Source organism: Oncorhynchus nerka, linkage group LG4, assembly GCF_034236695.1.
Source record: "Oncorhynchus nerka isolate Pitt River linkage group LG4, Oner_Uvic_2.0, whole genome shotgun sequence".
Taxonomy (NCBI): domain Eukaryota; kingdom Metazoa; phylum Chordata; class Actinopteri; order Salmoniformes; family Salmonidae; genus Oncorhynchus; species Oncorhynchus nerka.
The window spans coordinates 103,836,030-103,845,708 of record NC_088399.1 but is presented as its reverse complement, the minus strand read 5'-3'; the positions used below and the strand labels follow the sequence as shown (position 1 = coordinate 103,845,708).

General features: G+C 42.7%; 1 long non-coding RNA gene across 1 annotated transcript; it reads left to right on the top strand.

Moving 5' to 3' along the window:
* Positions 1-1,106: 1,106 nt before the first annotated feature.
* Positions 1,107-2,282, top strand: LOC135571325 (uncharacterized). Its single transcript, XR_010463725.1, has 3 exons — positions 1,107-1,205; positions 1,302-1,413; positions 1,508-2,282. It is a non-coding gene; the product is annotated as an uncharacterized LOC135571325 (long non-coding RNA).
* Positions 2,283-9,679: the final 7,397 nt, after the last annotated feature.

Here is a 9,679-nt window from a genome sequence, read left to right as displayed (position 1 = left end):
AGATTAATTGTGTGTCGTCTGCATAGCAATGATAGGAGAGACCATGTGAGGTTATGACAGAGCCAAGTGACTTGGTGTATAGCGAGAATAGGAGAGGGCCTAGAACAGAGCCCTGGGGGACACCAGTGGTGAGAGCACGTGGTGAGGAGACGGATTCTCGCCACGCCACCTGGTAGGAGCGACCTGTCAGGTAGGACGCAATCCAAGCGTGGGCCGCGCCGGAGATGCCCAACTCGGAGAGGGTGGAGAGGAGGATCTGATGGTTCACAGTATCGAAGGCAGCCGATAGGTCTAGAAGGATGAGAGCAGAGGAGAGAGAGTTAGCTTTAGCAGTGCGGAGCGCCTCAGTGATACAGAGAAGAGCAGTCTCAGTTGAATGACTAGTCTTGAAACCTGACTGATTTGGATCAAGAAGGTCATTCTGAGAGAGATAGCGGTAGAGCTGGCCAAGGACGGCACGTTCAAGAGTTTTGGAGAGAAAAGAAAGAAGGGATACTGGTCTGTAGTTGTTGACATCGGAGGGATCGAGTGTAGGTTTTTTCAGAAGGGGTGCAACTCTCGCTCTCTTGAAGACGGGAGGGACGTAGCCAGCGGTCAGGGATGAGTTGATGAGCGAGGTGAGGTAAGGGAGAAGGTCACCGGAGATGGTCTGGAGAAGAGAGGAGGGGATAGGGTCAAGCGGGCAGGTTGTTGGGCGGCCGGCCGTCACAAGACGCGAGATGTCATCTGGAGAGAGAGGGGAGAAAGAGGTCAGAGCACAGGGTAGGGCAGTGTGAGCAGAACCAGCGGTGTCGTTTGACTTAGCAAACGAGGATCGGATGTCGTCGACCTTCTTTTCAAAATGGTTGACGAAGTCATCTGCAGAGAGGGAGGAGGGGGGGGGGGGAGGAGGATTCAAGAGGGAGGAGAAGGTGGCAAAGAGCTTCCTAGGGTTAGAGGCAGATGCTTGGAATTTAGAGTGGTAGAAAGTGGCTTTAGCAGCAGAGACAGAGGAGGAAAATGTAGAGAGGAGGGAGTGAAAGGATGCCAGGTCCGCAGGGAGGCGAGTTTTCCTCCATTTCCGCTCGGCTGCCCGGAGCCCTGTGACAGGTTTCCCCAATGTCATTGGTGCAGTGGACTGCACACACATAAGGATAAAAGCCCCCTCAGGTGCCCATGAGGCCGATTTTGTGAATAGGAAATCCTTTCACAGCATTAATGTTCAGGTGAACATAACTTTTTGATATTGTCCATTGACGAACACTCTGCATTGCCAGTGATGTGCATTGATTGGTGTAATATTCCTCATCTTATGATTTCAGATGGTCTGCAATGCTGACTGTGTGATCAGCAATGTTGTGGCAAAATGGCCTGGCTCAGTCCATGACTCCAGAATCTTTCGGGCCTCTGAAATCTATCAGTGCCTATCACAAGGTAAGCCACACAACCCCTATTTATAACCATCATGGCTGTGTCAAGAATATCACTGTGTTTATGAGGTAGTAATGATGAGATTTTGTGTTGACAGGTGAATTCTCTGGTGTGTTGCTGGGAGACAGGGGGTATGGCTGCCAGCCTTTTCTCCGGACATCTTTCACAGACCCCCAGGAAGCACAGCAGGCCTACAACCATGCCCATGCCAGGACCAGGGCCAGAGTTGAAATGACCTTTGGCCTCCTGAAGGCACGCTTTCACTGCCTTCACAAATTAAGGGTCAGCCCTGTTAGGGCATGTGATATTACTGTGGCTTGTGCTGTCCTCCACAATGTGGCCTGCCTGAGGAAGGAGAGGGCCCCCAGAGTGCCACCAGCCATGGACTGGGACAATCCGGCAATCTTCCCTGATGACGACAGTGGTCGGCTGCTGAGGGACCAATATGTGTTGAATTATTTTAGTTAGTATGTGTGCTTTCAATTTTGGTTAAATATGTCCTGCGGTGGCAGAGGAATTTGGTTTTTTTTGGGTTCGTTTTTTGACGAATTTGGCCTCTTATGATGTTTGTGCGGTATACTGTGTGTAATACAAGGCTGCAGGGAGGCTACTGCATCCATTCATTTGTCTGTTCAGTTGATGTGTATGGATTTGTCCTGCATTTATTTTAGTGTGCAGACATGCAGGGTGTGTTATATACAGACCTTTGAATGTGTATGTATCATTTTGTATAATATGCTTGGATTCTGTGCTTTCCATCTTGTAGAGTCACTGTGACTTCAGTTTCGAAAGGAGCTGATGGTTTACCTGCTTTGTTTTGTCCTTATTCAATAAAGGAACATAATGTTACACATTGTGTTTTTATATTCATATGGAATGTGTATTTGTTTATATGACAGAGTACTAGGGCCACACTGAAGAAAAAGGATAAAGTCATAAATTTATGAGGCTGGTTCTTTCTGCAGAAAAGCTACATATTGTTTTTACAGTTTTGATACTTATGACAATGTGATACTTAATATTCTGGCACATCAGCATGTCTTAGTATGGTTTCATAAACAGAAGTACAATTTCACGAAATGCCCCACATCTGTCATTTTAACAACTGTCCTCCTTTAAAACAACTGGTTACAATATTATGACTTGTGTTTTTTTCCCCTCTGTGGCCCTAATATTCTATCATTTTATATATAGCCTTATAGTCTATGGGAAACTGTAAATTATCTAATGATAGCAACATCATCTAAAAATCATTTTTTATCCAAAATCATTGAAATTAATGATCACAAACGTTTAAATAATAACAGTGGGTCTAGTTATGTGATAACAATGTATAGTGAGCAGTGAAATAACTATTGGTTTCCATTTGTGGTGACTGCTGACTGACATTAGGGATGAGATTAAATAGATCCTGGAATTTAGCCTGGTCTGGAGCAGGCTAGCTCCACAGAATAAATCTCCATGGTAATTTATACCATAACATATCCTCCTGCCCCCTATCCATCTTTAGTGCAACCGGATTACGGATCAATTGAGCCAGGATCACCAAGATATCCTGGCTTAATCCCTTATCCTAGTTTTGTGCAACAGGCCCCTGCTCTTGGATCTATCCGGTCTAAGTGAGTGGAGCAATTCAGTTGGTTTATACCTTAGTTTATTTATTTAGTTTTGCCTTTCATAAATCCTTACCTTACCCCAATTTATCCCTTATGGAGTTACTTGTATAAAGTTTATGGTAGAGATTTGGAATCTGTTTAATAATTCTTCTGATTATTTGTCATCCAGCTACCAGTTTAGTGACTCCACAATGATCCTAAGCACACAGCCAAGACAACGCAGTAGTGGCTTCGGGACAAGTCTCTTAATGTCCATGAGTGTCCCAGCCAGAGTGCAGACTTGAAACCGATCTGAGAGACCTGAAAATATCTGTGCAGCGACGCTCCCCACCCAACCTGACAGAGTTTAAGATGATCTGCAGAGAAGAATTGGAGAAACTCCCCAAATACAGGTGTGCCAAGCTTGTAGTGTCATACCCAAGAAGACTTGAGGTTGTAATCACTGACAAAGGTGCTTCAAAGTACTGAGTAAAGTGTCTGAATTGTTATGTAACATTTCTAAGACAGTTTTTGCTTTGTAATCATGGGGAATAACGATTTAATCCATTTTAGAATAGGGCTGTAACATAAAATGTGGAAAAAGTCAAGGGGTCAGAATACTTTCTGAATGCACTGTATAGTCTTCTTCGAGAGTACGAGAACAGCCCAATACACCCTGTGCCTGTTGGACGGTTGAGTAAACCAGATTCTAGAAAAACCTTTATGTATTTTGACATATTTGTCTCCAGAGGAAAAAGTTTACATTGTTGCTCTGCTTTTAGAATGCCATGGTTTATTCTCTCCAACTCAAATGAAATGTATTACATCATGACTTTGGGGACTCTTCCCCAATCAAACAGAGTGAATCCTGAAAAGACAAAGAAGCTCTGCAGTAAGGTAGTAACTTTCCTCTGCCTTAATTTTGCCGGACCCCAGGAAGAGTACTGGGGATCCATAATAAATACAAATATTACAAGAATTTCCCCTTGAAATCAGACATGTCCATGGTAAGGACAAGTTGGTCGCGGATTTGTCTCGAGGGTGGGCAGTTCATAAGTTTTGTGTTCAGCCACAAATATAGGAAAAACAAGGAAAAACAAGGTGAGGTGTTACAGGCTTTTGTTTTTCCCTTTATGTTTTTAGGTTGGAATTTTAGCATGTACGTGCACAGATTGGTGTCACCTTTCAGCATGTACGTGCACAGATTGGTGTCACCTTTCAGCATGTACGTGCACAGATTGGTGTCACCTCGTCAGTCATTATGTGTTACACCTGTGCTGGTTGCCATCTCGTTAGTGGAAAGTGTTTCACCTGTTGGCCCAGGTGCTATTTAGGAGTGGCCGGCCCAGTGCAGCCTGAGAGATGTTGGCGAGAGCTACACTTCACATCAGCTGAGGTGCGATTACAAGCTCAAGTTAAGTTTGAAAGAGGTCTGAGTTTAGTTTTTCCCTGTTTGTTTTGCTCCCTATCCTAAGTTGTTGTGGGTGTTTTTAGGTTTGTCTTTTCCTAGGCAAACCTACTGGGCACCCACATGGGTGTCTTTCAGAACCCCTTTTGTTTGGTTGTCAGTGATTTAATTGTGAGCAACATTTTGAGTTCGTCTTGTGGCAAAGTAACACCAACACATCTACTTTATAAACCGATAAGTGCTTTATTACATATGCATAAATAAGAGGGCAGAAAATTCTCAAGGACACACTAGGGAAAACCATGCCTAATATACATAAGTGCTATATTTAACCCAAAGAATTGTCTAAAGAAACAAAAAATCTAAGTGGCCTATGCGTATCTCAAGGACAGACCAGACAAAACCAAACTCAAATCACAAGAAACGAAAGGCATTATGTCCGTCATCAAACCATCATAGAATAAAAGTTTAGAACAATCTCATTGAGGCCGTTAGGGACCCAACCTGTGTGTCCAATACCTTTGAGGCCAGCCTCTGGGCCCTGGAGCACCCCACACCAGACTCAAGGCCTGCTATGGTTAAACTCTCCCTACCAATGTGTGTGGAAGTGCACATAACTGCCAATTTGCTCTACCGATGCAGAACATATGTTGGAGTCGTTGCTGTAGTTTGTTCATCTGCTCTATATGTCAACCGGAAGCGTTAGACCAATTCAGGTTAAATTAAACGACGACATCCAGTCTTCAGGCACAGTCCGATTCCATTATTCTTAGACCCTCTGTCAGGACCCGGTTACGAACCCGGGTCTCCGGAGTGAGAAACAGTCACTTAACCAACTGAGCCACGAATAGTTGGCAGAACCCAGAAGATGAGGCAGACACAGCAGTACTTGAGACGATGTATTTAATGAAGTAAAAAATGAAGTTCTTCAGGAAAACATGTAACTCCACAACTTCAAAAGGAATTCCACAAGAACAAAGGTAATCCTCCAAGACAAAAAGGTAAATCCACAAGGTGGAAGGTATAGCACAAAAAGCCTCAAAAAATACTCAAAAACAAACAAGAACAAAAAACAGAATTCCACAAGAGTCCACCGGGATCAACAAGAGTACTAGGGCTGGGTGCTAACATACAAACACAGAGCAAAGGACTGAGGAAAACAAAGGGTTTAAATACAATCAGGGGAAACGAGGCACAGGTGCAAATAATGGGGATCAAGGGAAAACAAAAGGTCAAAAGGCACAATGGGGGCATCTAGTGACCAAAAACCGGAACAACCCTGGCCAAATCCTGACACCCTCCTGTGTAGTTCAGGTCACAGTGCTGGTAGAGCCGTCTGCCTTAGCCCACAGATATAGAATGAAGTAACTGGTCAGGCGTCTCCTCTCCTAGAGGGAAACAAACCACTGGGAATAAGACTGAGCCCCCAAGCCCTATTGGTTTGTCTTCTGGGTCAGACACTGTTGAGTCACAAATAACAGCATCCTGTTGTGAACCCCTCTACCAAGCAGTAGATCAGGAACATTTTCCCAGAAACAGTAAAGTGATTCAGAAGGGAGTGCTGCCATGCAACTCCATCTCTTCTGCTTCTCCTCCAGACACAGAAGAGCAATGGTCCAGGTGTGGAGCTGAGCAGGCTCAGTTTGGTATTGGCAAGGTCCAACCATTAGGTGGACAAAAAGTGATGGGTGGTACTCCTAAAAGCCAGTGTTAGGGATAGGGAGCAGTATTCAGAAGTTTGGATGACTGACAGGCCCAGAAGCTAGAATATGCATATAATTGGTAGTATTGGATAGAAAACTCTGAAGTTTCTAAAACGGTTCAAATAATGTCGGAGTATAACATAACTGATACGGCAGGCGAAAACCCGAGGAGAACGGATCCAGAATTTCTTTTGAGGTGACCACCAATTGTAATGCCTGTCTATGGGAAAATCAAAGGAAATCCTCCCAGATTGCAGTTTCTATGGTTTCCACTAGATGTCAAGTCTTTAGAAAGGGTTTCAGGCATGTTTTTGAAAAATGAGCTAGAATTGTGTAATTTTTCAAGATGGCTCTCATTTTGACTGTAGTGTTTTGGCGCGTGTGGATGAGGGCGCGCACTTCGTTATTTATCTCCGGTATTGAACACTATTCTCAGTCTTAAATTTAGGGTCTCTCAGGATTGATTAGAAACATTGTTTGAACAAAGTTTTTGGTAACTTTTGGGATTCCGTTGTATGCATTTTGAACAAGTGGATTACTGAATCAAGCGCGCCAACTAAAGTACTTTATTGAAAAAAAAACGACCATTTGTTATGTAGCTGGGACCCTTGGGATTGCAAACAGAGGAAGATCTTCAAAGATAAGTGATTTATTTTCTCAATTTCTGACTTGACGGCTCTGCTGGTTTGGAAAATGTTTAATGCTTTTGTACGCGGGGCGCCTTCCTCAGATAATTGCATGGTATGCTTTCGCCGTAAAGCCTTTTTGAAATCTGACAAAGCGGCTGGATTAACAAGTTAAGCTTTTAAATGATGTATTGTATTTTCATGAATGTTTAACGTTGAATTTCACGCTCTGCAATTTCACAGGATGTTGTCGAGGCTGGTTCCTAGCAGCACGTAAAGCCCAAAGAGGTTTTACAGACATGTCCACTGATCTGTTCTACGCCTGGAACCTATGACACTAAGTCCGAGAGGTAGAGTCAGGTCTGGAGTCTCTGCTCATGCTGAAACATCTCCAAAGGGCTGGAGCTGTAAAAAATATAACTTAAGTTAACTGTCATATTTGCTTTTTTGTATGTTTATTGATATGTCACAGTTCCAATTGGAGCTGAATAAATGGCGCTCAAGGGAGGTGTGCAAGTTGCCAATTGATGAGAAATGGACTGTCATCGGTGTTAAGCAACTAGACAGGGACATTTGCAAGTGTTTCATTAGACGAGGAGGAAGATGCAGTAAGTATATTTACTACAATCTGGTTCTGAATACGATTTAATACACCTAGTGAATATTTTTTTTCTACATTTTCAGTGGTTGGATGTGTACTACCGACACGTTCAACCAGCTTTTCTTAAACTTTGAAGATTCTTCAAACAGTTTTCTAAAATAAATGTATCTTGTTCTTTCATCAGATGCAAAACTCCCCCACATCACAAGCCAGCTAGCAAGACAAGTACCGAAGGCAGTTGTAAAATGGTGCCCCCAACCGATTGTTTTTTGTTCGTTTATTTGCACATAATGTTGCCGCCACGGTCTCTTATGACCGAAAATAACTTCTGGACATCAGGACTGCAATTACTCATTAATTAAAACTTCTTAGGGTTAGGACGTTGGAAAGGCAGGAAAAAGAAGCCATGAATACCAGGAAAACACGTGATTGTGGGCCCTGTTCTAAGCAGAATATTGTGCAGATAGACAAACATTTCAAGTCCGCCCATGCCCTTAAGTTTGGGACTAACGAATGGGAGAAAACTAGCCAGGATTCTACCACAAGACATCAGGCCGAATCAGGGCAGCTCAGTGAACCAGGTTTGGAACCGTCGGGGAGACTTCAACAAACAGAGAGAAATTAATTTGCGGGTGAGGAGAATGCAATTTGACTGAATTTGAGCACCCTTCATTGAATCGAATTAATAACACTCGCAGTAGTGTTTCCAGAGTAAGGGGATTCCTCTGTGTTATGTCAGAGGGCAAGGCCGATGGACTGTGATCCCTGGATAATTAGTCATATTTCTGGGTGATATAGCCAAGTTGAAGACCGTGGTATAGCCCCATCCACATTAAAAATGTACTTCTCCGATGTTCGACGTTTCCTGAAATATCTTATTGAGTTTAGGGCTAAAGCCAGAGCAATTAGATTGGTGTTACTCTACTTGGCAAAGATTGATCGTGAATCCCGGCAGACCCAGGCAAAGTACAGAGCAGAATTTCGCAGGCGCTGCAGAGATGAGGTACTCAGTGCTGCAGAGTTAGGGCGGTTTGTCCAGCTAAGTGCTCAAGCTATTCCTTCGGTTCTCAGCAGACTGGAGGTCCAAGCAACCTGCCATGACAAATGGAGGTTAGCGGCTCTCATGACCAGCAGGTTGGCCGTATTTAATGGCACTAGACGAGCCCCAGTGAGAGGGATTTTCTGGAAGTAACCCAGGGAAGTGGGGGTTTTCAGCTCTGTGTTTCAAGTCACAAAACTAATTGAACTTCGGGGAGTGCAATGTCGGAGGAGAAATACACTTGGCTTAAACGATTCCATACCTTAACCTCTTGAAGCTAGGGGGCACTCTTTATTTTTGGAAAAATAAGGTTCCCAAAGTAAACCGCCTATTTCTCAGGGCCAGATGCTAGAATATGCATATAATTGACAGCTTAGGATATAGAAAAATCTAAAGTTTCCAAAACTGATATTGCAGGCGAAACCCTGAGGAAAAGCCTCATTTTGAAAATGTTGTGTTCCTATGCACCCCTATTGGCCATTGAAAGGGATATCAACCAGATTCCTTTTTCTACGTATTCCCTAAGGCAGGGGTGTCAAAGTCAAATGGACGGAGGGCCAAATAAAAAAATCAGCTACAAGACGAGGGCCGGACTGTTCGAATGTTCATTGAAAAATTTTTAAATGACGCATATAGTCTAGTGAACCTAATTGAACCTACTGAAAACCTAACAAATATATTACAATATGATCAGATAAATAAAGCAATATTTTCTTATGGCTCTGTCAGTAATCTTTAATTTTCAACAGACACAAAAGACAAATTTCCTTTATATAAATATCCCCATAACATGAACATTAAATGAAAGAAACCGGTATTCAAGGCACCATCAGTAGACTATATTTTCTATTTTAGCAAAAGTGGGCTAAATTTACTTCAAAGAAAAAACAATAATAGCAATTTTCTATCATCCACTCAACTGAAATATTTTTAAAATATAATTGGATTGAAATACAAAAAAATAAAGTGCAAAAATCTATTAATCAAAAACAACACTTTGTTTAAGGAGAAGTAACATGCAGTGAAAACAAATATTAAATTTTAACTTTTAAACTTGAACTGAGTAAAAACTCTAAATATGTGATTGCACAGTAATGTTCACTTGTTTGAGGTTGAGGGTGATACTTGGTGGTGTCCCATCTTTTCCACAAGTTCATCAATGTTCGGGGTAAGGCTCTGAGCTGAAGAAATCCTCAGAATTGAGTGGAGGTGTTCAGCAGTAAGTCGACTTCTGTGTGATGTTTTGTTCAGGTTCATCAAAGAAAACAGTTGTTCACACAGGTATGTGCTGCCAAAC